This window comes from Pleurodeles waltl, chromosome 2_2, assembly GCF_031143425.1.
Source record: "Pleurodeles waltl isolate 20211129_DDA chromosome 2_2, aPleWal1.hap1.20221129, whole genome shotgun sequence".
Classification (NCBI taxonomy): domain Eukaryota; kingdom Metazoa; phylum Chordata; class Amphibia; order Caudata; family Salamandridae; genus Pleurodeles; species Pleurodeles waltl.
In genome coordinates this window covers 411,273,332-411,286,929 of record NC_090439.1, presented here as the reverse complement: position 1 = coordinate 411,286,929, position 13,598 = coordinate 411,273,332, and positions in this window count along the sequence as shown.

The window sequence follows — 13,598 nt, the reverse complement described above, 5'->3', positions numbered from 1 at the left end:
CGCAACGTAGACACAGCCAAATTTTTGAAGGAAAACAGAGGTGTTTTTTGCAAAGTGCCTACCTGTAGATTTTGGCCTGTAGCTCAGCCGCCACCTAGGGTAACCTACCAAACCTGTGCTTTTCTGAAAACTAGAGACCTAGGGGAATCCAAGATGGGGTGACTTGTGTGGCTCGGACCAAGTTCTGTTACCCAGAATCCTTTGCAAACCTCAAAATTTGGCTAAAAAAACACATGTTCCTCACATTTCTGTGGCAGAAAGTTCTGGAATCTGAGAGGAGCCACAAAATTCCTTCCACCCAGCGTTCCCCCACGTCTCCCGATAAAAATGATACCTCACTTGTGTGGGTAGGCCTAGCGCCCGCGACAGGAAACGCCCCTAAGCGCAACGTGGACACAGCCAAATTTTTGAAGGAAAACAGAGGTGTTTTTTGCAAAGTGCCTACCTGTAGATTTTGGCCTGTAGCTCAGCCGCCACCTAGGGAAACCTACCAAACCTGTGCATTTCTGAAAACTAGAGACCTAGGGGAATCCTAGATGGGGTAACTTGTGTGGCTCGGACCAGGTTCTGTTACCCAAAATCCTTTGCAAACCTCAAAATTTGGCTAAAAAAACACATGTTCCTAACATTTCTGTGGCAGAAAGTTCTGGAATCTGAGAGGAGCCACAAATTTCCTTCCACCCAGCGTTCCCTAACGTCTCCCGATAAAAATGATACCTCACTTCTGTGGGTAGGCCTAGCGCACGCGACAGGAAACGCCCCAAAGCTCAACGTGGACACAGCAAATTTTTGAAGGAAAACAGAGGTGTTTTTTGGAAAGTGCCTACCTGTAGATTTTGGCCTGTAGCTCACCCGCCACCTAGGGAAACCTACCAAACCTGTGCATTTCTGAAAACTAGAGACCTAGGGGAATCCAAGATGGGGTGACTTGTGTGGCTCGGACCAGGTTCTGTTACCCAGAATCCTTTGCAAACCTCAAAATTTGGCTAAAAAAACACATGTTCCTCACATTTCTGTGGCAGATAGTTCTGGAATCTGAGAGGAGCCACAAATTTCCTTCCACCCAGCGTTCCCCCACGTCTCCCGATAAAAATGCTACCTCACTTGTGTGGGTAGGCCTAGCGCACGCGACAGGAAACGCCCCAAAGCGCAACGTGGACACAGCCAAATTTTTGAAGGAAAACAGAGGGTTTTTTTGCAAAGTGCCTACCTGTAGATTTTGGACTGTAGCTCAGCCGCCACCTAGGGAAACCTACCAAACCTGTGCATTTCTGAAAACTAGAGACCTAGGGGAATCCAAGATGGGGAGACTTGTGTGGCTCGGACCAGGTTCTGTTACCCAGAATCCTTTGCAAACCTCAAAATTTGGCTAAAAAAACACATGTTCCTCACATTTCTGTGGCAGAAAGTTCTGGAATCTGAGAGGAGCCACAAATTTCCTTCCACCCAGTGTTCCTCCACGTCTCCCGATAAAAATTATACCTCACTTGTTTGGGTAGGCCTAGCGCCCGCGACAGGAAACGCCCCAAAGTGCAACGTGGACACAGCCACATTTTTGAAGGAAAACAGAGGTGTTTTTTGCAAAGTGCCTACCTGTAGATTTTGGCCTGTAGCTCAGCCGCCACCTAGGGAAACCTACCAAACCTGTGCATTTCTGAAAACTAGAGACCTAGGGGAATCCAAGATGGGGTGACTTGTGTGGCTCGGACCAGGTTCTGTTACCCAGAATCCTTTGCAAACCTCAAAATGTGGCTAAACAAACACATGTTCCTCACATTTCTGTGGCAGAAAGTTCTGGAATCTGAGAGGAGCCACAAATTTCCTTCCACCCAGCGTTCCCCCACGTCTCCCGATAAAAATGATACCTCACTTGTGTGGGTAGGCCTAGCGCCCGCGACAGGAAACGCCCCAAAGCGCAACGTAGACACAGCCAAATTTTTGAAGGAAAACAGAGGTGTTTTTTGCAAAGTGCCTACCTGTAGATTTTGGCCTGTAGCTCAGCCGCCACCTAGGGTAACCTACCAAACCTGTGCTTTTCTGAAAACTAGAGACCTAGGGGAATCCAAGATGGGGTGACTTGTGTGGCTCGGACCAAGTTCTGTTACCCAGAATCCTTTGCAAACCTCAAAATTTGGCTAAAAAAACACATGTTCCTCACATTTCTGTGGCAGAAAGTTCTGGAATCTGAGAGGAGCCACAAAATTCCTTCCACCCAGCGTTCCCCCACGTCTCCCGATAAAAATGATATCTCACTTGTGTGGGTAGGCCTAGCGCCCGCGACAGGAAACGCCCCAAAGCGCAACGTGGACACAGCCAAATTTTTGAAGGAAAACAGAAGTGTTTTTTGCAAAGTTCCTACCTGTAGATTATGGCCTGTAGCTCAGCCGCCACCTAGGAAAACCTACCAAACCTGTGCATTTCTGAAAACTAGAGACCTAGAGGAATCCAAGATGGGGTGACTTGTGTGGCTCGGACCAGGTTCTGTTACCGAGAATCCTTTGCAGACCTCAAAATTTGGCTAAAAAAACACATGTTCCTCACATTTCTGTGGCAGAAAGTTCTGGAATCTGAGAGGAGCCACAAATTTCCTTCCACCCATCGTTCCCCCACGTCTCCCGATAAAAATGATACCTCACTTGTGTGGGTAAAGACTAGCGCCCGCGACAGGAAACGCCCCAAAGCGCAACGTGGACACAGCCAAATTTTTGAAGGAAAACAAAGGTGTTTTTTGCAAAGTGCCTACCTGTAGATTTTGGCCTGTAGCTCAGCAGCCACCTAGGGAAACCTACCAAACCTGTGCATTTCTGAAAACTAGAGACCTAGGGGAATCCAAGATGGGGTGACTTGTGTGGCTCGGACCAGGTTCTGTTACCCAGAATCCTTTGCAAACCTCAAAATTTGGCTAAAAAAACACATGTTCCTCTCATTTCTGTGGCAGAAAGTTCTGGAATCTGAGAGGAGCCACAAATTTCCTTCCACCCAGCGTTCCCCCTCGTCTCCCGATAAAAATGATACCTCACTTGTGTGGGTAAGCCTAGCGCCCACGACAGGAAACGCCCCAAAGCGCAACGTGGACACAGCCAAATTTTTGAAGGAAAACAGAGGTGTTTTTTGCAAAGTGCCTACCTGTAGATTTTGGCCTGTAGCTCAGCCGCCATCTAGGGAAACCTACCAAACCTGTGCATTTCTGAAAACTAGAGACCTAGGGGAATCCAAGATGGGGTGACTTGTGTGGCTCGGACCAGGTTCTGTTACCCAGAATCCTTTGCAAACCTCAAAATGTGGCTAAAAAAACACACGTTCCTCACATTTCTGTGGCAGAAAGTTCTGGAATCTGAGAGGAGCCACAAATTTCCTTCCACTCAGCGTTCCCCCACGTCTCCCGATAAAAATGATACCTCACTTGTGTTGGTAGGCCTAGCGCCCGTGACAGGAAACGCCCCAAAGCGCAACGTGGACACAACCAAATTTTTGAAGGAAAACAGAGGTGTTTTTTGCAAAGTGCCTACCTGTAGATTTTGGCTTGTAGCTCAGCCGCCACCTAGGGAAACCTACCAAACCTGTGCTTTTCTGAAAACTAGAGACCTAGGGGAATCCAAGATGGGGTGACTTGTGTGGCTCGGACCAGGTTCTGTTACCCAGAATCCTTTGCAAACCTCAAAATGTGGCTAAAAAAACACACGTTCCTCACATTTCTGTGGCAGAAAGTTCTGGAATCTGAGAGGAGCCACAAATTTCCTTCCACCCAGCGTTCCCCCACGTCTCCCGATAAAAATGATACCTCACTTGTGTGGGTAGGCCTAGCGCCCGCGACAGGAAACGCCCCAAAGCGCAACGTGGACACAGCCAAATGTTTGAAGGAAAACAGAGGTGTTTTTTGCAAAGTGACTACCTGTAGATTTTGGCCTGTAGCTCAGCCGCCACCTAGGGAAACCTGCCAAACCTGTGCATTTCTGAAAACTAGAGACCTAGGGGAATCCAAGATGGGGTGACTTGTGTGGCTCGGACCAGGTTCTGTTACCCAGAATCCTTTGCAAATCTCAAAATTTGGCTAAAAAAACACATGTTCCTCACATTTCTGTGGCAGAAAGTTCTGGAATCTGAGAGGAGGCACAAATTTCCTTCCACCCAGCGTTCCCCCACGTCTCCCGATAAAAATGCTACCTCACTTGTGTGGGTAGGCCTAGCGCACGCGACAGGAAACGCCCCAAAGCGCAACGTGGACACAGCCAAATTTTTGAAGGAAAACAGAGGTGTTTTTTTGCAAAGTGCCTACCTGTAGATTTCGGCCTTTAGCTCAGCCGCCACCTAGGGAAACCTACCAAACCTGTGAATTTCTGAAAACTAGAGACCTAGGGGAATCCAAGATGGGGTGACTTGTGTGGCTCGGACGAGGTTCTGTTACCCAGAATCCTTTGCAAACCTCAAAATTTGGCTAAAAAAACACATGTTCCTCACATTTCTGTGGCAGAAAGTTCTGGAATCTGAGAGGAGCCACAAAATTCCTTCCACCCAGCGTTCCCCCACGTCTCCCGATAAAAATGATACTTCACTTGTGTGGGTAGGCCTAGCGCCCGCGACAGGAAACGCCCCAAAGCGCAACGTGGACACAGCCAAATTTTTGAAGGAAAACAGAGGTGTTTTTTGCAAAGTGCCTACCTGTAGATTTTGGCCTGTAGCTCAGCCGCCACCTAGGGAAACCTACCAAACCTGTGCATTTCTGAAAACTAGAGACCTAGGGGAATCCAAGATGGGGAGACTTGTGTGGCTCGGACCAGGTTCTGTTACCCAGAATCCTTTGCAAACCTCAAAATTTGGCTAAAAAAACATAGGTTCCTCACATTTCTGTGGCAGAAAGTTCTGGAATCTGAGAGGAGCCACAAATTTCCTTCCACCCAGCGTTCCCCCACGTCTCCCGATAAAAATGATACCTCACTTGTGTGGGTAGGCCTAGCGCCTGCGACAGGAAACGCCCCAAAGCGCAACGTGGACACAGCCAAATTTTTCAAGGAAAACAGAGGTGTTTTTTTGCAAAGTGCCTACCTGTAGATTTTGGCCTGTAGCTCAGCCGCCACCTAGGGAAACCTACCAAACCTGTGCATTTCTGAAAACTAGAGACCTAGGGGAATCCAAGATGGGGTGACTTGTGTGGCTCGGACCAGGTTCTGTTACCCAAAATCCTTTGCAAACCTCAAAATTTGGCCAAAAAAACACATGTTCCTCACATTTCTGTGGCAGTAAGTTCTGGAATCTGAGAGGAGCCACAAATTTCCTTCCACCCAGCGTTCCCCCACGTCTCCCGATAAAAATGATACCTCACTTGTGTGGGTAGGCCTAGCGCCCGCGACAGGAAACGCCCCAAAGTGCAACGTGGACACAGCCACAATTTTGAAGGAAAACAGAGGTATTTTTTGCAAAGTGCCTACCTGTAGATTTTGGCCTGTAGCTCAGCCGCCACCTAGGGAAACCTACCAAACCTGTGCATTTCTGAAAACTAGAGACCTAGGGGAATCCAAGATGGTGTGACTTGTGTGGCTCGGACCAGGTTCTGTTACCCAGAATCCTTTGCAAACCTCAACATGTGGCTAAACAAACACATGTTCCTCACATTTCTGTGGCAGAAAGTTCTGGAATCTGAGAGGAGCCACAAATTTCCTTCCACCCAGCGTTCCCCCACGTCTCCTGATAAAAATGATACCTCACTTGTGTGGGTAGGCCTAGCGCCCGCAACAGGAAACGCCCCAAAGCGCAACGTGGACACAGCCAAATTTTTGAAGGAAAACAGAGGTGTTTTTTGCAAAGTGCCTACCTGTAGATTTTGGCCTGTAGCTCAGCCGCCACCTAGGGTAACCTACCAAACCTGTGCATTTCTGAAAACTAGAGACCTAGGGGAATCCAAGATGGGGTGACTTGTGTGGCTCGGACTATGTTCTGTTACCCAGAATCCTTTGCAAACCTCAAAATTTGGCTAAAAAAACACATGTTCCTCACATTTCTGTGGCAGAAAGTTCTGGAATCTGAGAGGAGCCACAAAATTCCTTCCACCCAGCGTTCCCCCACGTCTCCCGATAAAAATGATACCTCACTTGTGTGGGTAGGCCTAGCGCCCGCGACAGGAAACGCCCCAAAGCGCAATGTGGACACTGCCAAATTTTTGAAGGAAAACAGAGGTGTTTTTTTAAAAGTTCCTACCTGTAGATTTTGGCCTGTAGCTCAGCCGCCACCTAGGGAAACCTACCAAACATGTGCATTTCTGAAAACTAGAGACCTAGAGGAATCCAAGATGGGGTGACTTGTGTGGCTCGGACCAGGTTCTGTTACCCAGAATCCTTTGCAGACCTCAAAATTTGGCTAAAAAAACACATGTTCCTCACATTTCTGTGGCAGAAAGTTCTGGAATCTGAGAGGAGTCACAAATTTCCTTCCACCCAGCGTTCCCCCACGTCTCCCGATAAAAATGATACCTCACTTGTGTGGGTAAGCCTAGCGCCCGCGACAGGAAACGCCCCAAAGCGCAACGTGGACACAGCCAAATTTTTGAAGGAAAACAGAGGTGTTTTTTGCAAAGTGCCTACCTGTAGATTTTGGCCTGTAGCTCAGCCGCCACCTAGGGAAACCTACCAAACCTGTGCATTTCTGAAAACTAGAGACCTAGGGGAATCGAAGATGGGGTGACTTGTGTGGCTCGGACCAGGTTCTGTTACCCAGAATCCTTTGCAAACCTCAAAATTTGGCTAAAAAAATACATGTTCCTCACATTTCTGTGGCAGAAAGTTCTGGAATCTGAGAGGAGCCACAAATTTCCTTCCACCCAGCGTTCCCCCACGTCTCCCGATAAAAATGTTACCTCACTTGTGTGGGTAGGCCTAAAGCACGCGACAGGAAACGCCCCAAAGCGCAACATGGACACAGCCAAATTTTTGAAGGAAAACAGAGGTGTTTTTTGCAAAGTGCCTACCTGTAGATTTTGGCCTGTAGCTCAGCCGCCACCTAGGGAAACCTACCAAACCTGTGCATTTCTGAAAACTAGAGACCTAGGGGAATCCAAGATGAGGTGACTTGTGTGGCTCGGACCAGGTTCTGTTACCCAGAATCCTTTGCAAACCTCCGAATTTGGCTAAAAAAACACATGTTCCTCAGATTTCTGTGGCAGAAAGTTCTGGAATCTGAGAGGAGCCACAAATTTCCTTCCACCCCGCGTTCCCCCACGTCTCCCGATAAAAATGATACCTCACTTGTGTGGGTAGGCCTAGCGCCCGCGACAGGAAACGCCCCAAAGCGCAACGTGGACACAGCCAAATTTTTGAAGGAAAACAGAGGTGTTTTTTGCAAAGTGCCTACCTGTAGATTTTGGCCTGTAGCTCAGCCGCCACCTAGGGAAACCTACCAAACCTGTGCATTTCTGGAAACTAGAGACCTAGGGGAATCCTAGATGGGGTGACTTGTGTGGCTCGGACCAGGTTCTGTTACCCAGAATCCTTTGCAAACCTCAAAATTTGGCTAAAAAACCACATGTTCCTCACATTTCTGTGGCAGAAAGTTCTGGAATCTGAGAGGAGCCACAAATTTCCTTCCACCCAGCGTTCCCCCACGTCTCCCGATAAAAATGTTACCTCACTTGTGTGGGTAGGCCTAGCGCACGCGACAGGAAACACCCCAAAGCGCAACGTGGACACAGCCACATTTTTGAAGGAAAACAGAGGTGTTTTTTGCAAAGTGCCTACCTGTAGATTTTGGCCTGTAGCTCAGCCGCCACCTAGGGAAACCTACCAAACCTGTGCATTTCTGAAAACTAGAGACCTAGGGGAATCCAAAATGGGGTGACTTGTGTGGCTCGGACCAGGTTCTGTTACCCAGAATCCTTTGCAAACCTCAAAAATGTTGCTAAAAAAACACATGTTCCTCACATTTCTGTGGCAGAAAGTTCTGGAATCTGAGAGGAGTCACAAATTTCCTTCCACCCAGCGTTCCCCCATGTCTCCCGATAAAAATGATACCTCACTTGTGTGGGTAGGCCTAGCGCCCGCGACAGGAAACGCCCCAAAGCGCAACATGGACACAGCCAAATTTTTTAAGGAAAACAGAGGTGTTTTTTGCAAAGTGCCTACCTGTAGATTTTGGCCTGTAGCTCAGCCGCCACCTAGGGAAACCTACCAAACCTGTGCATTTCTGAAAACTAGAGACCTAGGGGAATCCAAGATGAGGTGACTTGTGTGGCTCGGACCAGGTTCTGTTACCCAGAATCCTTTGCAAACCTCCGAATTTGGCTAAAAAAACACATGTTCCTCAGATTTCTGTGGCAGAAAGTTCTGGAATCTGAGAGGAGCCACAAATTTCCTTCCACCCCGCGTTCCCCCATGTCTCCCGATAAAAATGATACCTCAATTGTGTGGGTAGGCCTAGCGCCCGCGACAGGAAACGCCCCAAAGCGCAACGTGGACACAGCCAAATTTTTGAAGGAAAACAGAGGTGTTTTTTGCAAAGTGCCTACCTGTAGATTTTGGCCTGTAGCTCAGCCGCCACCTAGGGAAACCTACCAAACCTGTGCATTTCTGGAAACTAGAGACCTAGGGGAATCCTAGATGGGGTGACTTGTGTGGCTCGGACCAGGTTCTGTTACCCAAAATACTTTGCAAACCTCAAAATTTGGCTAAAAAAACACATGTTCCTAACATTTCTGTGGCAGAAAGTTCTGGAATCTGAGAGGAGCCACAAATTTCCTTCCACCCAGCGTTCCCCCACGTCTCCCGATAAAAATGATACCTCACTTGTGTGGGTAGGCCTAGCGCCCGCGACAGGAAACGCCCCAAAGCGCAACGTGGACACAGCCAAATTTTTGAAGGAAAACAGAGGTGTTTTTTGCAAAGTGCCTACCTGTAGATTTTGGCCTGTAGCTCAGCCGCCACCTAGGGAAACCTACCAAACCTGTGCTTTTCTTAAAACTAGAGACCTAGGGGAATCCAAGGTGGGGTGACTTGTGTGGCTCGGACCAGGTTCTGTTACCCAGAATCCTTTGCAAACCTCAAAATTTGGCTAAAAAAACACATGTTCCTCACATTTCTGTGGCAGAAAGTTCTGGAATCTGAGAGGCGCCACAAAATTCCTTCCACCCTGCGTTCCCCCACGTCTCCCGATAAAAATGATACCTCACTTGTGTGGGTAGGCCTAGCGCCCGCGACAGGAAACGCCCCAAAGCACAACGTGGACACAGCCAAATTTTTGAAGGAAAACAGAGGTGTTTTTTGCAAAGTGCCTACCTGTAGATTTTGGCCTGTAGCTCAGCCGCCACCTAGGGAAACCTACCAAACCTGTGAATTTCTGAAAACTAGAGACCTAGGGGAATCCTAGATGGGGTGACTTGTGTGGCTCGGACCAGGTTCTGTTACCCAAAATCCTTTGCAAACCTCAAAATTTGGCTAAAAAAACACATGTTCCTAACATTTCTGTGGCAGATAGTTCTGGAATCTGAGAGGAGCCACAAATTTCCTTCCACCCAGCGTTCCCCCACGTCTCCCGATAAAAATGCTACCTCACTTGTGTGGGTAGGCCTAGCGCACGCGACAGGAAACGCCCCAAAGCGCAACGTGGACACAGCCAAATTTTTGAAGGAAAACAGAGGTTTTTTTTGCAAAGTGCCTACCTGTAGATTTTGGACTGTAGCTCAGCCGCCACCTAGGGAAACCTAACAAACCTGTGCATTTCTGAAAACTAGAGACCTAGGGGAATCCAAGATGGGGAGACTTGTGTGGCTCGGACCAGGTTCTGTTACCCAGAATCCTTTGCAAACCTCAAAATTTGGCTAAAAAAACACATGTTCCTCACATTTCTGTGGCAGAAAGTTCTGGAATCTGAGAGGAGCCACAAATTTCCTTCCACCCAGCGTTCCCCCACGTCTCCCGATAAAAATTATACCTCACTTGTTTGGGTAGGCCTAGCGCCCGCGACAGGAAACGCCCCAAAGCGCAACATGGACACAGCCAAATTTTTGAAGGAAAACAGAGGTGTTTTTTGCAAAGTGCCTACCTGTAGATTTTGGCCTGTAGCTCAGCCGCCACCTAGGGAAACCTACCAAACCTGTGCATTTCTGAAAACTAGAGACCTAGGGGAATCCAAGATGGGGTGACTTGTGTGGCTCGGACCAGGTTCTGTTACCCAGAATCCTTTGCAAACCTCAAAATGTGGCTAAACAAACACATGTTCCTCACATTTCTGTGGCAGAAAGTTCTGGAATCTGAGAGGAGCCACAAATTTCCTTCCACCCAGCGTTCCCCCACGTCTCCCGATAAAAATGATACCTCACTTGTGTGGGTAGGCCTAGCGCCCGCGACAGGAAACGCCCCAAAGCGCAACGTAGACACAGCCAAATTTTTGAAGGAAAACAGAGGTGTTTTTTGCAAAGTGCCTACCTGTAGATTTTGGCCTGTAGCTCAGCCGCCACCTAGGGTAACCTACCAAACCTGTGCTTTTCTGAAAACTAGAGACCTAGGGGAATCCAAGATGGGGTGACTTGTGTGGCTCGGACCAAGTTCTGTTACCCAGAATCCTTTGCAAACCTCAAAATTTGGCTAAAAAAATACATGTTCCTCACATTTCTGTGGCAGAAAGTTCTGGAATCTGAGAGGAGCCACAAAATTCCTTCCACCCAGCGTTCCCCCACGTCTCCCGATAAAAATGATACCTCACTTGTGTGGGTAGGCCTAGCGCCCGCGACAGGAAACGCCCCAAAGCGCAACGTGGACACAGCCAAATTTTTGAAGGAAAACAGAAGTGTTTTTTGCAAAGTTCCTACCTGTAGATTATGGCCTGTAGCTCAGCCGCCACCTAGGGAAACCTACCAAACCTGTGCATTTCTGAAAACTAGAGACCTAGAGGAATCCAAGATGGGGTGACTTGTGTGGCTCGGACCAGGTTCTGTTACCCAGAATCCTTTGCGGACCTCAAAATTTGGCTAAAAAAACACATGTTCCTCACATTTCTGTGGCAGAAAGTTCTGGAATCTGAGAGGAGCCACAAATTTCCTTCCACCCATCGTTCCCCCACGTCTCCCGATAAAAATGATACCTCACTTGTGTGGGTAAGACTAGCGCCCGCGACAGGAAACGCCCCAAAGCGCAACGTGGACACAGCCAAATTTTTGAAGGAAAACAGAGGTGTTTTTTGCAAAGTGCCTACCTGTAGATTTTGGCCTGTAGCTCAGCCGCCACCTAGGGAAACCTACCAAAGCTGTGCATTTCTGAAAACTAGAGACCTAGGGGAATCCAAGATGGGGAGACTTGTGTGGCTCGGACCAGGTTCTGTTACCCAGAATCCTTTGCAAACCTCAAAATGTGGCTAAAAAAACACATGTTCCTCACATTTCTGTGGCAGAAAGTTCTGGAATCTGAGAGGAGCCACAAATTTCCTTCCACCCAGCGTTCCCCCACGTCTCCCGATAAAAATTATACCTCACTTGTTTGGGTAGGCCTAGCGCCCGCGACAGGAAACGCCCCAAAGCGTAACGTGGACACAGCCAAATTTTTGAAGGAAAACAGAGGTGTTTTTTGCAAAGTGCCTACCTGTAGATTTTGGCCTGTAGCTCAGCCGCCACCTAGGGAAACCTACCAAACCTGTGCATTTCTGAAAACTAGAGACCTAGGGGAATCCAAGATGGGGTGACTTGTGTGGCTCGGACCAGGTTCTGTTACCCAGAATCCTTTGCAAACCTCAAAATGTGGCTAAACAAACACATGTTCCTCACATTTCTGTGGCAGAAAGTTCTGGAATCTGAGAGGAGCCACAAATTTCCTTCCACCCAGCGTTCCCCCACGTCTCCCGATAAAAATGATACCTCACTTGTGTGGGTAGGCCTAGCGCCCGCGACAGGAAACGCCCCAAAGCGCAACGTAGACACAGCCAAATTTTTGAAGGAAAACAGAGGTGTTTTTTGCAAAGTGCCTACCTGTAGATTTTGGCCTGTAGCTCAGCCGCCACCTAGGGTAACCTACCAAACCTGTGCTTTTCTGAAAACTAGAGACCTAGGGGAATCCAAGATGGGGTGACTTGTGTGGCTCGGACCAAGTTCTGTTACCCAGAATCCTTTGCAAACCTCAAAATTTGGCTAAAAAAATACATGTTCCTCACATTTCTGTGGCAGAAAGTTCTGGAATCTGAGAGGAGCCACAAAATTCCTTCCACCCAGCGTTCCCCCACGTCTCCCGATAAAAATGATACCTCACTTGTGTGGGTAGGCCTAGCGCCCGCGACAGGAAACGCCCCAAAGCGCAACGTGGACACAGCCAAATTTTTGAAGGAAAACAGAAGTGTTTTTTGCAAAGTTCCTACCTGTAGATTATGGCCTGTAGCTCAGCCGCCACCTAGGGAAACCTACCAAACCTGTGCATTTCTGAAAACTAGAGACCTAGAGGAATCCAAGATGGGGTGACTTGTGTGGCTCGGACCAGGTTCTGTTACCCAGAATCCTTTGCAGACCTCAAAATTTGGCTAAAAAAACACATGTTCCTCACATTTCTGTGGCAGAAAGTTCTGGAATCTGAGAGGAGCCACAAATTTCCTTCCACCCATCGTTCCCCCACGTCTCCCGATAAAAATGATACCTCACTTGTGTGGGTAAGACTAGCGCCCGCGACAGGAAACGCCCCAAAGCGCAACGTGGACACAGCCAAATTTTTGAAGGAAAACAGAGGTGTTTTTTGCAAAGTGCCTACCTGTAGATTTTGGCCTGTAGCTCAGCCGCCACCTAGGGAAACCTACCAAACCTGTGCATTTCTGAAAACTAGAGACCTAGGGGAATCCAAGATGGGGTGACTTGTGTGGCTCGGACCAGGTTCTGTTACCCAGAATCCTTTGCAAACCTCAAAATTTGGCTAAAAAAACACATGTTCCTCTCATTTCTGTGGCAGAAAGTTCTGGAATCTGAGAGGAGCCACAAATTTCCTTCCACCCAGCGTTCCCCCACGTCTCCCGATAAAAATGATACCTCACTTGTGTGGGTAAGCCTAGCGCCCACGACAGGAAACGCCCCAAAGCGCAACGTGGACACAGCCAAATTTTTTAAGGAAAACAGAGGTGTTTTTTGCAAAGTGCCTACCTGTAGATTTTGGCCTGTAGCTCAGCCGCCATCTAGGGAAACCTACCAAACCTGTGCATTTCTGAAAACTAGAGACCTAGGGGAATCCAAGATGGGGTGACTTGTGTGGCTCGGACCAGGTTCTGTTACCCAGAATCCTTTGCAAACCTCAAAATGTGGCTAAAAAAACACACGTTCCTCACATTTCTGTGGCAGAAAGTTCTGGAATCTGAGAGGAGCCACAAATTTCCTTCCACTCAGCGTTCCCCCACGTCTCCCGATAAAAATGATACCTCACTTGTGTTGGTAGGCCTAGCGCCCGTGACAGGAAACGCACCAAAGCGCAACGTGGACACAACCAAATTTTTGAAGGAAAACAGAGGTGTTTTTTGCAAAGTGCCTACCTGTAGATTTTGGCCTGTAGCTCAGCCGCCACCTAGGGAAACCTACCAAACCTGTGCTTTTCTGAAAACTAGAGACCTAGGGGAATCCAAGATGGGGTGACTTGTGTGGCTCGGACCAGGTTCTGTTA